Source organism: Piliocolobus tephrosceles, chromosome 1, assembly GCF_002776525.5.
Source record: "Piliocolobus tephrosceles isolate RC106 chromosome 1, ASM277652v3, whole genome shotgun sequence".
Lineage (NCBI taxonomy): Eukaryota > Metazoa > Chordata > Mammalia > Primates > Cercopithecidae > Piliocolobus > Piliocolobus tephrosceles.
In genome coordinates this window covers 128,706,821-128,728,568 of record NC_045434.1, presented here as the reverse complement: position 1 = coordinate 128,728,568, position 21,748 = coordinate 128,706,821, and the positions used below count along the sequence as shown (strand labels likewise).

Here is a 21,748-nt window from a genome sequence, read left to right as displayed (position 1 = left end):
CCAAGTAGCTGGGATTACATGCGCCCACCACAACGCCCAGCTAATTTTCGTATGTTTAGTAGAGACAGGGTTTCACCAAACAGTTGGTCTCGAACTCCTGACCTCAGGTGATCTGCCCACCTGGGCCTCCCAAAGTGCTGGGATTACAGGCATGAGTCACTGCATTCGGCCAATCCATCTTTTGTAATATAAATCAATCAATCAATACTGCTTTCTAATTTTTCTAAAGAATCTCTGAAAATGGAGTCTACAATCTCCCCCAGGAGGCCATTCCAGTATCATTTACCTTGATAATATTCATTTTTATAAGTTTCTAAGAAAGTAGAGGTTTCCTTATTTCCCACAATGTAATTATTTTGGTCCATGAGAGAAAGAAGAAAGGGGCTCAGATTCCAGAGTCCTTCCTTCTTTTTGCTGCAAAACTCTCAGAATAACAATAATTTAAATTAACTGACAATCTGAAACTCAAATTTTTCCTATGTACTGAAAAACCATTCAATAAAATTTCAAAACTTGCCCATAATTCCAATACACTAGAACAGCTGTTTTCATTATCCACTTTCCTTTCTAGTTGTCCACATGCAATTCATTTTACACACAGCTGTAATCAGTGTATATATAATTGTGTATTCTTTTCTCTTTGTACTGTAAACATTCAATGTTGTTAACATAGTTTTTATAATAGTCATTTTCAGTGTTGCAATAATATTCTATCTAGTTGATGTATCATTATTTACCTAACTCTTCCCCCTATGTTGACGTTAAAGTTTTCTTTCCCCAACTTTTCTGCATCTAGACAAGGCTACATATAGATTTTTTAGAATTTCATTCTTTTGAATTATTTCCTTAAGTTGTTTCTCAAAAGTAGAGTTCTCGAGTCATACAGTATCAACATTTTTATGGCTTTTGCTTTCCAAATTATTATGAGTTTTTCAACACTATTTTGCACTACGTTGGTAGTGGGGTGTGTGCGTGTATGTACACATATAGATAGATAGGTTCATTTAATAGACCTGAAATGGTAGAAAAGGCTCTATTCCTGATTTCATTTTTCAAAATCGAACCATCTTTACTTTTCAGTTACAAAAACAGCGAATGTTCATTGTCAAACTTAAACAATTTATAAATTATATAAATAGAAAGTGAAAGGTTCCCCCATTCTTCTTTTGGAGGATTAAAACACACCTCCTCCTAAGTTTGAGTTTATATAAGTGTAAAATGTTTTACTGATCAAAGGTTCTAGGAAGGTATGCATAGAAACCCCCACGGTCTGCCAAAAGTCCACACTAGCTCAATGGAAGAAGAATACCCAACCAGAGAGTTGTGGGAACGGGAGGAACTAGTGGGGCAAGGAGAAGGTTTGGGTTCCTATATTCCATAAGGAAAAGGGCAGAGGCTGTGGTGAATTTTTGATAATAAAGAGATGAAAGGAGGGCCTAAGATAGTCCCTGTGTAGTATGGACTGACAGTAGTTTGGCAGAAACCCAGAGACCCATTTTATATAAACAATAAACAATGTCTAAGGCAAACTGAATATCTAAAGATACAAATAAAAATAGTGGAAAATAACTGTTAACTAAAGACGTAACACATAGGCTCCCGTCCTTAGTAGAGAATAAGAAAATAAATGTATTTATTATAAAGAAAACTAAATTGGTTTTTTGTTTATATTACAAGGCTTAAAGATGATTACTTGTTGGTCTAGGTAAGAAGTCATTTCTTTTTTTTTCTGAGACAGAGCTCACTCTGTCACCCAGGCTGGAGTGCAATGGCTCGATCTCAGTTCACTGCAACCTCCACCTCCCAGGTTCAAGCGATTCTCCCACCTGAGCCTCTGGAGTAGCTGGGATTACAGGCACCCACCATCATGCCTGGCTAATTTTTGTATTTCTGTAGAGATGGGGTTTCACCATGTTGGCCAGGCTGATCTTGAACTCTTGACCTCAGGTGACCTGCCCGCCTCGGCCTCCCAAAATGCTGGAATTACCGGCATAAGCCACCGCGTCCGGTCAGGAGCCATTTCTTTACTGTAAACTACAGAACATCAAGAAGTTTCTAATTTATAAGTACATTCCTCAATTTTGCATTTTCCACGTTCAGCTAGCTCTTATGGAACTTGTTTTTCTGAAGCCAAAAATCAGGTTGTTTCTTTCTAATTACACACTCTCCTAATCATTCCTACAACTCAATCAAGATTGTGCTTATACCCCACCTTTACAATTTTGATTGGCACCAGTCTGCAGATTGCTTGCTAAGTGCTCTATCTAAACAAGCAGTACCCAAACTTTTTGACACCAGGGACGGGTTCCATGGAAGACAGTTTTTCAACAGATGGGGTGGGGAGTGAGGGTGAGGTGGGGCGATGTTTCAGGATGAAACTGTTCCACCTCAGATCATCAGGCATTAGTTAGATTTTCATAAGGAGCAGGCAACCTAGATCCCTCACATGCGCAGTTCACAACAGGGTTCCAGCTCCGGTGAGAATCTAATGCTACCGCTGATCTGACAGGAGGTGGAGCTCAGGCAGTAATGCTGCCCGCCCACCACTCACCTCCTGCTGTACAGCCTGGTTCCTAACAAGTCATGGGCTGGTGCTGGTCTGCAGCCTGGGAGTTGGGAACTCCTGCTCTAAACTGTCTGTGTGGATATATTCTGTATCTTCAACAAGACTATAAACTCCAGGGATCATCTTCTTTTTTATTCTCGTCCACCTATACAATAAACACTAAAATATAGCTAGATGACCACAGAACTTTGTGTAAAGCAATATATGGCTTCATGTTTGGATTATAAATATCATCAGCTATATTAGAGACCTTACCATTCTTAACTAAAAAGTCACCTAAACATAAAAGATTTTGGCACTTAAAAATATTGCCTATTATCCTAGCTTCATCTCTCACCACCGCTTGCATCATCATTCTACTGAACTTAATGTTGCAACAATACCAAAGTACTTACTGTTTCTGGAAGACATGGTACTTTCACTTCTCTAGGCCTTTGCATATTCTCTTTCTTCTTTCGGAGTACCTTTCACTGACCTGAGCGTGGAGAGTGTCTTTTCACCCTTGATAACTCACTCAGAAGTCACCTCCTACAGGATACCCCGTATCACCCTAAGAATTCTATCATGTTTTCCTCCGTGCTATCTCTATATCTGGAAGACACTTTGATTGTTACCCTGAGTATACTATACTATAGTTAACCTCCTTACGTTTATTTACTCCATTAGATGCAAATCCAGGCTCAGTAAAAATGTATCCAGACAAGCATGAATGAGAAGGAAGAACAAAGAAATGGTGGAAGGGAGACCCAGGGAAGTTTCTTCCGGGCAGGAACTATGTCTTACTCATCTCCATATATCCAAGGGACAAGGCAGTACTTAGGATACATGGGTGCTCATCAAAATGTCTGATAAATTGATTTGACATCAATCTTAAAGGAAAAAGAACCACCCTGGCAGATAATTCTTATCAAATGGAAAACTGCCGTTAATCAATATGACGTAATATTTGAGCCAAATCTATCGTGTTGTACACAAGTACATCACAGGCTCAACTTGCAACTCTATAGAGCCTACTAACTGACAAGAACTAAGCTAAACATTCAGAATTCAAAGATGCATGAGACATGACTCCTTCCCTCAATCAATTCATAGTTTAGATGGGGAATCAGGTAAGTAAAAAGATAATTACCATCTAATATGATAAAAACTATATCCAAGTGATATGATTTGTCTGTATCATCACCCAGATCTCACCTTGAATTGTAATAATCCCCATGTGTTAAAGGTGGGGCCAGTGGAGATAAATGAATAATGGGGGTGGTTTCCCCCATACTCTTCTCATGGTAGTGAGTAAGTCTCATGAGACCTGATGGTTTTATAAATGGGAGTTCCCCTGCCCAAGCTCTCCTTGCCTGCCACCACGTAAGACGTGACTTTGCTCCTCCTTTGCCTTCTGCCATGATTTTGAGGCTTCTCCAGCCACGTGGAACTGTGAATCAATTAAATCTCTTTCCTTATAAATTACCCAGTATCAAGTATGTCTTTATTAGCAGCATGAGAAGGGACAAATATACCAGGACATATTCAGAGTAACCATGGTACAAAGAAGAGATACATATTTAGCTGGAAGTGACAGAGGCAGAGGGAATTCCGAAAGGACATCTTGGAGAAGATAGTTTATTCACTCAACCTTAGAAGACTAACAGATGTTTTAATATGGTTGGTTAGTGAGTTAGTCCATGAAGCAGGGAACACTTGTTCTGTGGCTCCAGCATCCTCCTAGGAAAAAATTCATTTTAAAGGAAAGTGAATCCAAGCACATAAGCTACGGTAAAGACAACGGGTTGGTATTGCAGAGGCAGGGCAATGCATCGCTTGAACTAGACCAGCTGAAGAACCAAACCAAAGAACTGAGTCTCAGAGAACATTGTGTATCAGAGCATGGGGGTGGCAGTAGATTTTGCATAGGAGCCAGAGCGTAAGAGGAAGGAAAGGGGTGTGGGGCATGGTATCTCAGAGAAAAACATTCATGGACTACAGGCTGGGGGAAGTGGCCACCCACAGAGTAGTCTAGAGAATTGTAGTCAAAGGCAAACTTGAGCTATCCCTGGGGACTCCCTGGACTAGCTGGGGAAGGGGTTGGAAGAAGCCGGTTTACACAGTTAGGAGGGCAATGCAGAGCCAAAGAAATGCTACTTGTTGCTGTTACTGACACTTTAGTATTTTTCTTTTTTTTTTTTTTTTTTTGAGACGGAGTCTCGCTCTGTCGCCCGGGCTGGAGTGCAGTGACCGGATCTCAGCTCACTGCAAGCTCCGCCTCCCGGGTTTATGCTATTCTCCTGCCTCAGCCTCCTGAGTAGCTGGGACTACAGGCACCCACCACCTTGCCCGGCTAGTTTTTTGTATTTTTTAGTAGAGACAGGGTTTCACTGTGTTAGCCAGGATGGTCTCGATCTTCTGACCTCGTGATCCGCCCGTCTCGGCCTCCCAAAGTGCTGGGATTACAGGCTTAAGCCACCGCGCCTGGCCAGTGTTTTTCTTTTAATACCAAGCTGCTTTATTCTAGGTTGCGTAAGAAAAGTATGAGACACGATTTCAGCCCTCAGACACTGTTGATTTCAGGAGTTTATAACTCTATTGAGAAAGCAATTGTGTTTTGGTTTTCAATTGCTATGGAAACACATTCAGGATGGACAAATTGTGAACGACGTCCCAGAAAAGGAGAGCCCAAAGGAGAGAACACAAAGATGACCATATCAGACCAAATCCAGAGTATGTATGTAGAAAATGCAATGTGTTTCAAAAAAATTGACAAAAGTATAAGGTAGCATATATAGGCTTACTAATTAAGAAAGCAGAATTTGCTAGTAGGGAGTAAAAAAATACGACAGTTTGCTACATCCTAAGTGCCTTTGAGGACAGGAGGACAACGGAACCTGAGGAACCCGGCTGAGTGGGAGTCAGTCTTGGGCAGGACATCTCTGGAGTGGAAGTACTGTCTGGTGAAAGACCAGCTCCTCGGAGTTGTGCAGTTAGTTAGAACAGGATCCAAAGTGAAGGCTAAAAGTTTGATCCTGCCTCTGTTTTCAAGTATCAAACCAGGGTAGTCACTAAGAAGTGAAAGCAAGTCATCTATAAAAGGTACAAGGAAAGGGACCAGGAGTTCTATCCTCAGCCCTTGGCTCTCCAATAAAAGAACAATTACCCGTAAAGCCCTCAAGCTTGAAGGCCATCAGAATGTGCTCTAATTGTTTGCCTCAGGTTGGAGGTTACTGCTCAAAGAAATTAAGACCTCACATTTACTGTCTGTTTTTTTTTTTTTTTTTTTTTTTCCTGGTAGAGCAGTCACAAAGAACTTAATGTCTGTTTTTAAAATTTAAGAATTTTAAATCTAAAAAGTTTAGTGTTTTGAATGTTCCTTTTTACATTGTTTAAGCTAATACTATTGTTTATATAATATTTATGTTCTCTAGTTTAACTGTTTAATTAAAATCTTAATTGTTTCTGGCTTTCGTTTCACTATTTTGTATGCCCTTTTGCTTAGTTAACAGCATTTTAATCAATTTTCCTTTATCTATAGCTTTTTTTTAATTGAAAACTACATGCTCATTTCAAAAGTAGAAGATTTAAAAATCATGACAACTTAGTAGTCACTTAATTTTTTAACATTTGAAATATTTCTTTTCAGTTTTTTTGGAGTTTTTTTTTTTTAGCATTATTTTAGTGTAATCTTATTTAATTGAACTTCTAGATCTTGTGGTAAATAATGCCTTAGGCAGAGGATTTACCAGATGAATTATTTTGCCCAACTACACAATTTTGTCTGGGGAGAATAACTCATGAGGGAACTGTTTGCTTTTAAGTGCAATCCAGATGCCAACATGACACACATTCCTGCAGCCTCATCCATGGACTCAGTTCAATCAATGTGGTTTGCTAAGATGCGGATTCTAAGAACTCAGGAGGGCCCTGTACTTGCTGGCAGTCCTCTGGAAGTCTGAAGATGTTTAGTAACATCAATCCTATTCTTAAGTTCATTTTGATTTGTCTTTCAGTCAATTAAAACTTCGTTCATTTGTTTTTGTTCTCCAAGAAGGCTATGTGCACAGCATATTTTGAACCCTGGCGTACATGAATGTCTGTAACCTTCAAGAATGAAACAAAATGCAGCCGGTACAACACTCTCTAGTCACAACCTTTTCCCCTGAAAACTTTGGCTCACAAGTTCTGGCACTGGTGATGTAGAAACGTCTGTCATCCATAGCTACCATCTCCCTCACAGTTTTCATCTCCTTTCTTTTTTTCCTCTGCATTTAGAGAATATTTCTCAAATGTGTTTTCCACATCATTGCTTCAGTACACCTCGGGGTGAATCCTGCTTTTCACTCTCTTCCGTTTACATCTTCACTGCTATTGCATGTCCAGTTTACCTGTAGCTTCCCATGCTTATTGCTCCCTTTTCATCTCAGCCTATTTGTTCCTTATACTTTGTGTGTGTGTGTGTTTGTTTTTGCTTTTTTGGGATGGAGTCTCGTTCTGTCACCTAGGCTGGAGTGCAGTGGCACGATCTCGGCTTACTGCAACCTCTGCCTCCTGGGTTCAAATGATTCTCCCGCCTGCCTCCCGAGTAGCTGGGACTACAGGTGCCCATCACCATGCCTGGCTAATTTTTGTATTTTTAGTAGAGACGGGATTTCACCATATTGGCCAGGCTGGTCTCGAACTCCTGACCTTGTTACCGCCTGCTTTGGCCTCCCAAAGTGCTGGGATTACAGGCATGAGCCACCTCACTCAGCCTGTTCCTTATACTTTTATATTTCAGTTCCACAGAGGCTGTATCTTCCTGAATCAACTAAGGATGCTAGAAAAGTTTTGAAATTTCTTACATGTCTATAATAAATAATTTTCAGAGAGTTGCTCTTCCTTTAAATCTTCATAATGATGTTCTCTTTGTTCTGAAAGTTTTGTAAGTCCCGTATTGTTATGTGATCTCTCATTTGAGGATGAGAAAAACATCTAGACCTGTTATTTGACAACAAACAGGTATATGAACCACCACTGGCACCATTCTGTCAACATATGTGCTAGTGAAATCTTCTGCTCTAATCCACAGCTGCATAGTTGATGAGCATAACTTCTAATCTAATTCCCGGTGTCTTAACAGGCTTCCATCTGGGGCAGGTCTGCTAAACTCAAATCCAACCATCAGGCTTAGTGTTACACTGATGGAATATTTAGAAACAAAACAAAACAAAACAAAAACAAAACTACAATCTCTGGCATATTACTTGAGACTCTTTTCATTATAAGTCCACGGAAAATCTATCTCTAATTGGCTTCAACTGAAACAGAATTTAGGGACTCAAATACATACCTCTCCATTTATTTACACCTTTTTAAATTTCTCTCAGCAGTATTTTATACTTTTCGGTGTAGAGGTGTGCATGTTTGTTAAATTTATTCTTAAGTATTTTGGTGCTATTAAAATACAACCGGTTTTTAAATCTTATTTAAGTAAAAATACAATTAATTTTTTATTGTTAAGTTTACTTATTGTTTATAGTAGTTTTAAAATTGATTCCTTAGGATATTATACTATATAAATAGTTTGAGAATAGGGCATTTTTACTTCTTCCTTTTTAATCTTTATTTTTTTACTTCTCCTTGCCTTATTGCATTGGCAAGGACATTCAGAAAAATGTTGAGTAGAAATTTTGGGAACGGTATCCTTGCCTGTGGAGCACCCAATTCTGTCGCTGTTTGGGGTATCACTGTGTAACCTGCACAGACCTAGGGAGACTGAACAAAGCGGGGGCAAATGCAGGAATAAAAGACAAAGACAAAAGACTATATTTGGAAGAAGGAGTCGGGGGCATCTTGCTTCTAGTGGACAAGGGCCCTGAGCTTTACACAGCCCTTCGTATTTATTAGGCAAAAGAGACAGTGAGAAGTGGGGTGGAAGAAGGGGTCAGCTGCTCGGTCCAGAGTAGGCTTGCAAGACTGCATTCCTCGAACAACAGGCTCTAGATGTCGCAGTAGATAACCTCAGTGACAGGGAATGACTGCCTCCAGCAAACCTGTCGGCAGGAGCAGTTGTGAGTTTGCTCACATCCTGCATTCATAATAAATAGTTTGTTGTTTGATCATATAGCCTCCAGTGGAATGCTGAGTTGGTCATGTCCCATGGGCCTTCGGCTCTCTGCCCTTACCTTGTTCCAGGTTTTAAAGGCATAGTCCTCAGGGGTTTATTATTAAGAATGATGTTAGCTGAAGGCATGTTGTAGATGCCGTTTATCAGACTGATGAAACTATCTTCTAATTCCAGTTTGCTAAATTTTATTTAAGCCCCATGCTGATTTTGGTCAAATGTTTTTTCTATGTCTATTGAGATGGCCACATTTATTTATTTTCAAATACAAAACCAATCTTATATTCCTGGGATAAAACCCATTTGATCATGTTCTATTAATTCTTTAATTTATAGCTGGATTCAATTTGTTAATATTTTGTTAAAGAGTTTTATGTACGTTCATAAGAGATTTTTAACTTTTCATAATATCTTTACTAGATTTTAGTATGTGAATTACACTAGCCTCACAAAATTAGTTGATAAGTTATTTCTTCTTCCTTTATTTTCTGAAGCCGTTTGTTAGATTTTACAGTCTCTTTCATAAATGTCTGAGAATTCACTTGTGATACTCTCTGGGCCTGAAGTTTTCTCAGTAGGAATGTTTTCTATCACAAAGCGAATTTCTTTGACACATAAAAGACTATTCAGTTTTTTGGGTTTTTTGTTTGTTTTTTGGTTTTTGGGGTTTTTTTGAGACAAGAGTCTCGCTCTGCCACCCAGGCTGGAGTGCAGTGGCACGATCTCAGCTCACGGCAACCTCCACCTCCCAGATGCAAGCAATTTTCCTGCCTCAGCCTCCCGAGTAGCTGGTATTACAGGCGCGTACCACCATGCCTGGCTTATTTTTGTATTTTTATTAGAGACGGGGTTTCACCATGTTGGCCTGGCTGGTCTTGAACTTCTGACCTCGTGATCCACCCTCCTCGGCCTCCCGAAGTGCTGGGATTACAGGCGTGAGCCACCGTGCCCGGCCAAGACTATTCAGTTTTTAAATTTAATTTTGTGTCAGTTTTGGCAAGTTACATTTTTCCAGGAATTTGTTTCATCAAAGGTATCAAATTTATTGGCATAAAGTTGTTTTTCAAATTTGATTATGTTTTTGAAGTTTACAGATACATAATGATGCTCCTCCTTCATTATCAGTATTGGTATAATGAGCTTTTTCTAGGGGTTTTCAATTTTTTTTTATCTTTTGAAAAAACCCATTTTGGTTTTATTTATTGTTTCTATTGTCTATTTTCTAATTAACTGCCACCTGCTATTGTCTTTACTTTCTTTTTTCTTGGGTTTAATTTGCTTATTTTTTTCCAGCTTCTGGTCACTTAAATAATATATTTTAATACTTCTTCCTTTCTAATATGAACAATTAAAGCTATAAATTTCTCTGTAAGCAATGCTTTAACTGCATCCCCAAAATGCTAACACATTTTTTATTATCATTCAGTTCAAAATATTTTCAAAATATACTGTTTAATTTCTAAGTCTTTGGAGATTTTCCAAATATCTTTTTGTTACTGACTTATAGTTTAATCAGTTGTAATCAGAAAACATACTCTGTTAGATCTCAATCTTCTGAAACTTGTAAAGTACTTGTTTCACAGCCCTGGATATGATCTATCTTGGTAAAAGTTCCATGGTACCTAAAAAGACTGTTTATTCTGTATTTGTTGGGTATTAGGTTCTATAAATATTAACTGGGGCAAGCTGGTTAACAGTGCTATTAAAATCTTCTCTATCTGTACAGACTTTTGGCCTAGTTGTTCTACTAATTGCTCTAAAAGGGATATGAAAATCTCCAAGTATGACTGTAGACTTGAATCCTTTCTTCCATCTGTCAGTTTTATGCTTTATGCATTTTGAAGCTAATTAGGCATCTATACATTTGGGATTATGTCTTTCTGATATATTGAGTTTTAAAAATTATAAAATGTCCCTGTTTATCTCTGGTAGTACTCCTTGAAGTCCATCTTTTCCATTATTAAAATATCTATTCTAACTCTCTATTTATGTTTACATGGTATATCCTTTTCCATCCTTTTACTTTGAAGCTTTGTATCTTTTTGTTAAGTGCATGCCTTGTAGACAGTTTATAGTTGGGTAATGCTTTTCTTCAACTTGACAATCTCTATCTTTTAATTGTAATGTTAAGTCGATTTACATTTGATTTGGCTGGATTTGGCTGGACTGGCCATTTTAGTGTTTTCTATTTGTCTCATCTGTTTGCTGTTTCTCTATTCCTCTTTTGGGGTGAACTGAAAAAAAATTCAGTATTGTCTTTTAAAAACAGCTTTATTGAAATACAACTCATATTACAATTCACTGATTTAAAGTATAGAATTCAATGTTTTGTTGTTGTTGTTTTGAGACAGGGTCTTGCTTTTCGCCTAGGATGGAGTGTAGTGGCGATCATAGCCCCACAAGGTCACAGCCTTCATCTTCTGTGCACAAGTGATCCTCCCATCTCAGTTTCCCAAATAGTTGGGACTACAGGTGCATGTCACCATGCCCAGTTAATTTTTTTTTTTTTTTTTTAATAGAGATGCGATCTTACTGTGTTGCCCAAGCTGGTCTCAAGGTCTCAAACTCCTGGGCTCAAGCAATTCGCCCACCTCAGCCTCCCCAAGTGCTGGGGTTACAGGCATGAGTCACTGCGCCTGGCCCAATTCAATGTTTTAAAAACTACATTCATAGGGTTGTAAAAACATCACCACAATCTAATTATAGATCATTTTCATCCCCTTCAAAGAAACCCTGTACTCATTAGCTGTCCTTCCTCTCATTCCCCCAGCCCAAAGCAACTACGAATCAACTCTCTTTCTCTATAGATTTGCTTATTCTAGACATTTTATATAAATGATAATACAATATGTGGTCTTCTGTGACTGGCTTTTTTCACTTAACATAACTTTTCAAGATTCATCCATGTTACAACATGAATCAGTACTTCTTTTTATTGCTGAACAATATGCCACTGCACAGATATACCACATTTTATTTTTCCATTCGCCAACTGATGGACATTTGGATTGTCTCCACTTTTTTACTATTTTAAATAAGGCTGCTATTAACATCCATGTATATGTTTTTCTGTGGATGTGGGTTTTCATTTCCATTGGGTATATATCTAGGAGTAGAACTGCTGGGTCTTATGTAACTCTATATTTGACTTGTTAAAAAACTACTAAACTACTTTACAAAGTAGCTGCAATATTGCACACTTCCACTAGCAGTGTATGAGTTCCTATTTCTCCACATCCTTGTGAACACTTGTTATTGTTCTATCTATTTTATTATAGTCATCCTAGTGGATGTAAACTAGTATTTTGTGGGCCTCTATTGTCCTTTGCTGAACTCTTTGTACTTTTGTTTTACTGGTTGCTTTAGAAATTAAAATATACATCCATAACTAATACAATCTACAGTTAATGCTGTACCAATAAACACTAAATATAGATGTCTTGTAACAGCAAAATTCTATTTATCCCAGTCCTTTGTGCTACTGTTATAAACCCTACAAAATAGTGTTTTAATTTTTCTTTAACCATTAGTATGTCTTTTAAAGAAATTAAGAAAATAATCTATAGTCTTTCATATTTATTCACTGATTTGCCAGTTCTATTGATCTTCATTCATTTCTGAAGATATGAGTTACCAGTTAGTGTCATTTGCAGTGTTATTTCTAGTATTAGTTCTTTAGCCTGAAAAACTTATTTTAGCATTTCTTATATTATAGGTCTGCTGGTGAAGAATTCTTGTTTTTCTCTGAAAAATATCTTTAGTTAACCTTCATTCCTGAAGACTAGTTTTTCTGGATATGTAATTCTAGAGGCCGGGTATGCTAGCACATGCCTGTAATCCCAGCTCTTTGTAAGGCCAAGGTGGGCAGATAGCTTGAACTCGGGGGTTTGAGACTAGCCTGCCCAGCATGGCAAAACTCCGACTCTACTAAAAATACAAATATCAGCTGGGCATGGTGATGCATGCCTGTAATCTCAGTTACTTGGAAGGCTGAGGCATGAGAATTGCTTGAATTCAGGAGATGGAGGTTGCAATGAGCCAAGATTGCACCACTGCATGCCAGTCTGGGTGACAGAGTGAGACCCTGACTCAAAAAGAAAAAAAAAAAAATTCTAGAGTGGCACGTTATTTCTTGTAGAAATCTAATGATGTAATACCATTGTTTTTGGCCTCCACTGTGTCTAATGAGAAGTCAGTTGTAATTATGTATTATTGGTCCCCTGTGTGTTGTTCTTCTCTCACTGCAGCCAAGATTTCAGCAGTTTTATTAAAATGTATCTGATGTGGTTAACTTTGTGCTTATTCTTCTTGGGGTTTGTTAAGCTTCCTGGATCTGTAAGTTGATATTTTTTCGCCAAATTTTACTGTTGGTGAAATTTTCTCAAAATTTTTTGCCCCATTTTCTCTCTTTGCTCTTTTAGGAACTCTACTTACATGTATGCTTAGACTGCTTGCTAGTGTCCTAGAGGTCTCATAGGCTCTATCTAGTTTTCATGAATCTTTTTTCTCTCTGCTCTTTGAGTATTTTCTATCGATGTCTTCAAGTTAATTGACTCTTTGATGCCCCAAATCTGCTGTAAGGTCCATTTTTCATTTCAGTTATTATACTTTAGTGTTTTGTAATTTTCACTTTTAAAAAGTGTCTCTTGGGAGGCCAAGGTGGGTGGATCACCTGAGGTCAGGGATTCGGGACCAGTCTGGCCAACACGGTGAAACCCTGTCTCTACTAAAAATAAAAAAACTAGCCAGATGTGGTGGTGCATGCTTCTAATCCCAGCTACTCGGGAGGCTGAGGCAGGAGAATAGCTCGAACCTGGGAGGCAGAGCTTGCAGTGAGCTGAAACCACACCACTGCACTCCAGCCTGGGCAACAGAGTGAGACTCCATCTCAAAGGAAAAAAAAAAAAGGAAAAAAGAAAAAATTTCTCTTTCTCTGTTTGAGGTTTTCTACTTGTTCAATTACTATACACATATTTTCTTTCATAGTCCTTAAGCATATTTATGACTGCTTTAACAGCTTTGACTTAGAATACGGACACTTGGTCATCTTGAAGATATTTTGTTATTGACTACTTTTCTTTTGAACGTTGTTACATTTTCCTGTTTCTTCACATGTCTAGTGATTTTTGGATTGGTTCTTACACATTACGTATAATATGTTGTCATGACTCTGGATTCTGTTACATTCCTCTGAAGATGGATCTTTGTTCTAGCAGGCAGTTAATTTGGTGGGACTCTTCAATTTCCAAATTCTGTCTCCCCTGCCATCAGCATCTGTTGAAACCTCTTCTCTGTTCTTTTAGCTTCCAGGTGCTGCTTTTTCATTGCATTTCCTGGGCCTCCCCACACATATGAAGGAGTTGGGCAGATGTTAAATGCAGGTTTGGTGACTAATCTTTCTGCATCTCCTCCCCTTCCAAGATTTTTTTGCCTAAGTTTCTGGCTGCTCTACTAGTCCTGAGCCCTGTTATCCAATAATTCTGCCTCTGGAGCCAGGCACAGACTGCGGAGGACCTTCAGGGGCAAATTCCTTCCTTTCAGATTGAGTTTATCTTTTCTTTCACTTCCTTTCCAGTGCCTTTAAATAGCTGTTGCAAATATATAAATGCATATATATAATTTTTAAATCTACATTTCAATAATCTTTATCTGTGAGAGGTTAGTAATCTATTATGCCATCACCAGCAGATGAAATAATCAGTGTTGTTTTGATTCAGTGTCTCACACTGGGTGAATTTTTTGGAATTCTTCATCCACCTTTCAGAGGTTCATCTTTATCCTGGCTGACTTTCCAAGTTGTCACAAGATGGAACCAGCAGCTTTCAGAGCTACATGCTTCCATCTTCAAAACCAGAGAAGGAAGAAAGAGCCAAACCATCAAACGTGGTCCTGGGCTTCACTCCAACTAAACAAATTTTTAGAAAACATAACCACCCTTGAACCAAGCACTGTGGCCAGTAGAATGCTATGAGCTGACTGGCTTAGGCTTGGGTCACTGGTCATCTTCTCCCTCTGGCCCTATTCCTTGTTTCTGACTCCCTAAAGGCCTATAACCCCACTTACAGGTCCCTGTTGCTTTTGTAAGCCAGGGGAGTGATGCTGTGGAATACTCTTCCTCAAGGGCAGCACGGCCTTTGGTGGCTCCCAATTTTAAGGACACAGGCCAATTGCAATTCTCTGATTCTCACAAGCCTGAAGTCTTTTCTCTTCACCTCATATAGCACTTAAAAGTATGGTTCCCACTCCCCATTGGCCATCTTGGCTTTAGCTCTCTTTCATATCTGGGTTTGAGTTTCCTTGTCACTTCTGGTATCTGGAGATTTCCTCTGTCTGCTTTCAAACTTAATTAGGTAGTAATAATAATAAAAAAAAAAACAACTGAGAAAGGGAGCTTATATTTTATCCAGCATTTCTATGTATTTGAAGAAGAAAAAAAGAGGAATCTTCTCATATTAACTAAATCAGTAACTTTCCTTAGCCTTCAGGATATAGAACCAATTCTAATTCATTTAACACAGAGGGCCCTTCATGGTATCATTTACCCTCTTAGTTTCATGACCTAAATACCCTCAAATGCAATCTTTTCTTTTGCGAAGGAAAGAACTTTTTGTAATTCTCTGTTCGTGCTATGCTGTTTCTTCTTTCTATGCCTTTTCTGATACTGTTTACTCTATATAGAATATTATCTCCCCAAGGTGCCCATGCCCTCACACACAAATTTTTATCTAGTCAACTGATACTCATTCTAAAAGTCTCCAACTAAACATGGCTTCTTAAAAGCCTTTTCTGTCTCTCCCTCCCCTATACCAACTAAGACTAAGATGGTCCCTTCCTGGGGTCCTGTAACATTCTATACACACTTCTGAAATACAAATATCACTCCAGTTGTTGAATTACTTTTCCCACTAGACTACACTCCTTGAAAGAAATATGTCTTACGTAATTGATTATTTCTAGTACTTCATTCCTTGCTTGGCACATATTAGATATTTGACAAATGTTTGTTGAATGAATGGAGAGACAGATTCTTTTTTCTTTTTTAAAAAAAATTAATAGATTTATTCTTTAGAGCAATTTTTTTTTTTTGGTTTACAGAAAAACTGAACAGAAAGTACAAAGTTCTCATATAATTGGCAAAACCTGGAAGTAACCAAGATGTCCTTCAGTAGGTGGATGATACATAAACTCTGGTACATCAGACAATGGACAATTATTTAGCAATAAAAAGAAATGAGCTGGCCCCTCACCCCATGTGCAGACCCCACCACTGGAAGGCCTGGTGCCCACACCATATCAAAGAAAAAAGAGACTAAGTGCAGAAGAAAAGAGAGCCTGCATGATGGAAACATTTTTTAAAACAAAAGATGTATTTCAATTAAAAGAGATGGAGAAGGTCAGGTGCAGTGGCTCACGCCTGTAATAGTAGCACTTTTGAGAGGTTGATGCAGGAGGACTGCTTGAGGCCAGGAGTTGAAGATCAACCTGGCCAACATAGCAAGACCCATCTCTAAAAAAAAAAAAAAAAGACATGGAGAAGACTGCTCCCACAGAGAGAGGCATTACTGCTGTGTTAGTAAAAGAAAAAAGTCCTTCAAAGTTTAGTTGATAATGATATGGTTGGTGAGAGAACTGGAACTTCTAATTATTATCAGGCTTCTCCAAGTAAAATTCTTCATGCAAGGACCTGTAAATTGGAGGTTCTGAAATCTCAGTTGTTTCAGAGAATCCAAAAGCATGCAAACTTACAGCAAAGCATCAGAAAAACTAAAATTGGCCAACATGAGATGAAGGAGTGAACCATGCTAGCCAAAGAGCATTCACTCTGGGATCAAAGGGAACAGCTAAAGACAGAAGTTGAAAAATGCAAATAATGTGACCCGCAAGTTGTTGAAGAAATACATCAGGCAAATAAAGTACTTGTTAACAGATGGACTGATAACATATTTGCAATAAAATCTTGGGCCAAAAGAAAATTTGGGTTTGAAGAAAATAAAATTGATAAAACTTCTGGAATTCCAGAAGACTCTGACTACATTGACTAAAATATACCATGGTGGTAAACAATCTATGAGCTCATAAACATGCAAATTTTTAAATATTATCCAACTAGGCCAGGTACAGTGGCTCACGCCTGTAATCCCAGCACTTTGGGAGGCTGAGGCAGGAGAATCACAAGGTCAGGAGATCGAGACCATCCTGGCTAACATGGTGAAACCCCATCTCTACTAAAAATACAAAAAATAAAAAATAGAAATTAGCCGGGTGTGGTGGCACACTTCTGTAGTCCCACCACTCAGGAGCCTGAGGCAGGATAATCACTTAAACCTGGGAGGCAGAGGTTGCAGTGAGCTGAGATCATGCCATTGCACTCCAGCCTGGGCGACAGAGCGAGACTCTGTCTCAAAAAAAAAAATTTAAAAATTTAAAAAATATTATCCAACTAAATGTACTGAATTGTCTTTTACCTATAACAGTGTTTATCATTTTATTAAAGTATAAAATGTGAAAAAGAGAAAGAAATGAACCATCAAGCAATGAAAAGACATAGAGAAATCTTAAATGTGTATTCCTTTTGTAGTAATTTTAATATTTTAGAAAATTATTTGTCAGACATACCCTACCTGATTAAATGTGTATTCCTAAGTGAAAGAAGCCAATCTGAAAAGGCCACATACATACTGTGGAATTCCAACTATATAATATTCCAGAAAAGGCAATAGTAAAAACATCAGTGGTTGCTAGGGGTTGGAGGGATGAACAGGTGGAGCACCAAGGATTTTTAGAACAGTGAAACTACTTTGTTTGATAATATAATGGTGGATACATGCCATTATAGACTTGTCAAAACCCAAAGAATGTACATCAAGAGTAAACCCTAATGTAAACTATGGGCTTCTGGAGATAATGATGTGTCAATGTAGGTTTGTCAATTGTAACATATGTACCACTCTGGTGAGGGATATTGATAGTCAGGGAGGCTGTACATGTGTGGTGCAGAGGGGTATATGACAATGCTCTGCTTAATTTTGTCACAAATTTTAAATTGCTCTAAAAATTAAAGTACGTTTTTTAAAAATATGAAAGAGCTAAACATACATCTCAAGAAGAAAAAGAACAGAAAAACAAACAAAAACCCCCAAAACCCAAGAAGTAGAAGAAATAATAAAGATAGAAACTAATAAAACAGAACATAAAATAAAAATCAACACAACTAAAACTCTGTCCCTTTGAAAAGTTCTAAGAAGAAATTGAAAAGGTGAATAGTTTCTATATCTAAAAACTACAGAAGGAAAAAGTATCAGGCAGGCAGGCATGATCAATAGTATATAATGCCATAACAAAGTAAAGTACAATTAATATTAAAAACTGCCCGGGGTGTGGCTGCCATCTGTAATCTCAACGCTTTGGGAGGCCAAGGCAGGAAGATTGCTGGAGGCCAGGAGTTTGAGACCAGCCTGGGCAATAAGCAAGACCCTGTTTCTTAAAAAAAGGAAAAGAAAACTGCCTGATCTAACAATAAGGAGATCACTGATAATTTGGGCAAGAATAATTTAAGTAGAATGGAACGAAGTAGAACAAGTCTCTAAAAGCAAAAAAAAAAAAAAAAAAAAAAAATTCCCGATGTGTTGACATTAATGCTGACATATATCTGCAAGAAGCTAGATTTGATTTATCTTTACCTTTGCACAGTGCCTCACATATCACTGTCTGCAACACTATTTGCTGAATTAATTTAGTTGGATGGAAAAGAAAGGACCACACATAAAGAGCTTTAAATGCTTGACAGTATTGAGGCTTAAATGAAGAAGTTTTAAGATTTCTAAACAGATATACAGTCTGATGTTTAAAGAAGATTAATCTGGATGTTAGCTTAAGACTTTTAAAGGGAATACTGAAGAAAGGGAGACTAGTTAGGAAGTTGTTGCAGCAACCTAGGCCCTTCTGGATTAGGATAGGCCAACAGCAGTGACGACAAAGGGGTAAAATTTGAGACATTATGAAAGTAAACTTCTTAGGATTTGTCAACAAACAGATATGAAAGTTAGAAGAAAAAGATGTTAAAGGTTTGAAAGACTGAAAAACTTAATAAAGAACAAAGGTCAGTGGTAACACACAATGGCATTTTAACTAAATGCAACCTCAACTGGATCTATTTCTACGGTTTAAGAAATTCAGGTTTTTAATTTTCAGCATACAACTTTTGGTCACAAAACAAATTTTCTTGAACAAATGAATTTTAAATCTAGATGTAAACTGAGATCTTTATGAATGAATAAAAAAACGGAGAATGTATTCAAATTCATATACTTCTATATTTATTTCCAGAAGGCAAGATAATGGGATAGTTTTGAAATATCTAGTAGAATATGCCAACTTTTCATAAAAGAAAAGTTTTTTTTTCTTAACAGTTTAAATCTAGGAAACTAAAATCAAAAAGTTATGCATGAGAAAAGCTAAAATGATAAATCTGGCAAGATGTCTACTTTTATATACATATATCAGAAGTTTTCTATTTGTGGAAACATGCAAACTCGCATAGTTCAAATGTATTTCCTGAGTCAGCATATACTGGAAGGTTTCTCACCTTCCTCTTTTCATCTTATTTTGGCTCACCTTCTCCCTCAAAACATCTTGAAACATAGATACTGTGGAAACAAATGAAAATGATCTATCTCTGAAAACATTCAGAATCAAATAGCTCAGCATTCCTTTTCTTTTTCACTAAACTGTGCTCTGCACCACAAAATTAAACAGACATCCCTAGGGATACAGATTTGCCAAGAGTGTTCCTGGCAAAAATAAAACCTGGCTGTTCTCCAGACTGCTATACATGGACAACAATGGAAGTTCTACGAATAGAGATTGATTGCTGGCTGGCTGGCGGGTCTGTGGTTACTTACTAGTGTCAAGATGAAGAATATTAGGCACAGATCATTTTCATGTCCAAAGACTTCTGACAAATGTGCTCTGCCTGACTTCTCACATTCAACAAAGTGAGAGTTATCTACTGAAGAAACGGTTATAATTCTAGCTCTACTCCCTTAAGTATCAGACAAGCAAACTGAAGCCCAGCAAAGGTGGGTCATTTGCCCAGAATCATACAGCTAGTCGGTGACAGGACAAAACACAGGTCTTGAGATTCCTAGTTCAATATTTCCACCTCTCTACTGAGCAACACTACTCTCTAAATAATACTAACAAGAACGTGTTGCTCACGTCTTAAACTCTTTTAATCGGAGTCATTTCATAACTTGACATTCCTGTTTGGTATTTTGCTAGAAATTGCAATATACTTTTATTTTGTGAGATACTATACATTAATATAACAGTTTTTTAAAGAACTATGTATTTTAAGTCCCAGAATCACCAAAATAAAATGAGATTAGAAATGGTTTTAAAACTAGTAAAACGCAATTAGTAAATTCTGAATCTTTAAACTTGGGGAGATTCTTTAAAAATTACGGCTGAATATATTTAAAAGCAGAGAGGGGTACTGGAATCAAGGTCACAAGACCAGGATTTAAGTGCTATCCCTGCTACTGACTAGCTGCATGACCTGAGCATGTTTCCTCCTTATCTATAAAATGAACAGGGTCAATCAGGGTTGCTGAAATCAGTTTTATCATTTAAAATACAGTTCCAGACAACTCAAGGATAAGATCTTTATCTTATCCTTATTATATTATAACGTGTTCAAATAATTGAGCAAAAAAAAAAAAAAAAAAAAATTCCCTCACTATTCTATACCTAACTAACTAAAGACAATAAAACACAGGAAATGGCTGGGCATGGTGGCTCATGCCTGTAATCCCAGCACTTTGGAAGGCTGTGGTGGGAGGATCAGGAGTTCATGACTAGCCTGGGCAATAAGGCGAGACCTTGTCTCTACAAAAAATAGGAAGATAAAAATTAGCCAGGCTGGAACATCTACTCTACTGGCTAGAACAGCTACTCAGGTGCCTGAGAAGGGAGGATTGATCACCTGGGCCCAAGGGTTCAAGGTTGCAATGAGCTATGATCATGCCACTGCATTCCCGCCTGGGCGACAGAGAGAGACTTCATCTCAAAAAGAAAAACAAAAGAACAATAACAACAACAAAAAAACCTCACAGGAAACATCATCTCTACTATAAAAAAGCTGCAGATTTGGCTCTGCATAGAGTCAGCAAGAAAAACAATGTCAGAAAAATGCAGTACACAGTTGAAGTTATGGAAATCTGGATCACATCTTTCTGCATTCATTTAACTAAATAGGCAGCTTTGAAAACCTAAGTATAGTTTTTCTGAAGGGGAAACAGAAGGAGAACATAAAAGAAGCTCAGAGAAGCCAGGCACGGTGGCTCATGCCTGTAATCCCAACACTTTGAGAGGCCAAGGCAGGCGGATAACCCGAGGTCAGGAGTTTGAGAGCAGCCTGACCAACAAGGAGAAACCCCAACTACTAAAAATACAAAAATTAGCCAGGCGTGATGGTGCACGCCTGTAATCCCAGGTACTCGGGAGGCTGAGGCAGGAGAATTGCTTGAACCCAGGAGGCAGAGGTTGCAGTGAGCCAAGATCACACCACTGCACTCCAGCCTGGGCAACAAGAACGAAACTCCACCTCAAAAAAAAAAAAAAAAAAAAAAAGAAAAAAGAAAAGAAAAAGAAAAAAGAAAGAAAGAAGCTCAGAGAAGCTGTTTTAGTCCAGTTTTGCCAGACCCTCCACAGCAAGTACCATGCAGCACTATCAGACATCAAGACCCTTTATCCATTGCTTTATTGAGTGCTGTTATACATGGTCCTGGACGATTTGAACCTGTTTAATAATAGGTCTTTTAGATCTTTGGGGGTGAAATTAACTGTAAAAACAACTTTTACTTTTGCTTTTCTACTACTTAAGACAATTGTGAATTCACAAAGATATAGATACCCTTACATACAATTCACTGTTCATTCACTCTATGGAAATCCAAAAAGTATAAACATAGTCCCTGTACCCCCCAGCTACCAAGAGTTTACAACTGAATAGGATCATGAGTTTTACTATTTAATAAATTCTTACCAGTTTTTATGTCCAATTCACTGTGCATTCACTCTATGGAAATCCAAAA

The 21,748-nt window shown here is 37.9% G+C and overlaps 1 protein-coding gene and 1 pseudogene across 2 annotated transcripts in view; one reads left to right on the top strand and one right to left on the bottom strand.

Moving 5' to 3' along the window:
* Nucleotides 1-21,748, bottom strand: part of DIPK1A (divergent protein kinase domain 1A) — a 128,824-nt gene that overhangs the window by 76,457 nt on the left and 30,619 nt on the right. The window lies entirely within an intron of this gene.
* On the top strand, nt 1,295-16,705 carry LOC111555107 (annotated as a pseudogene).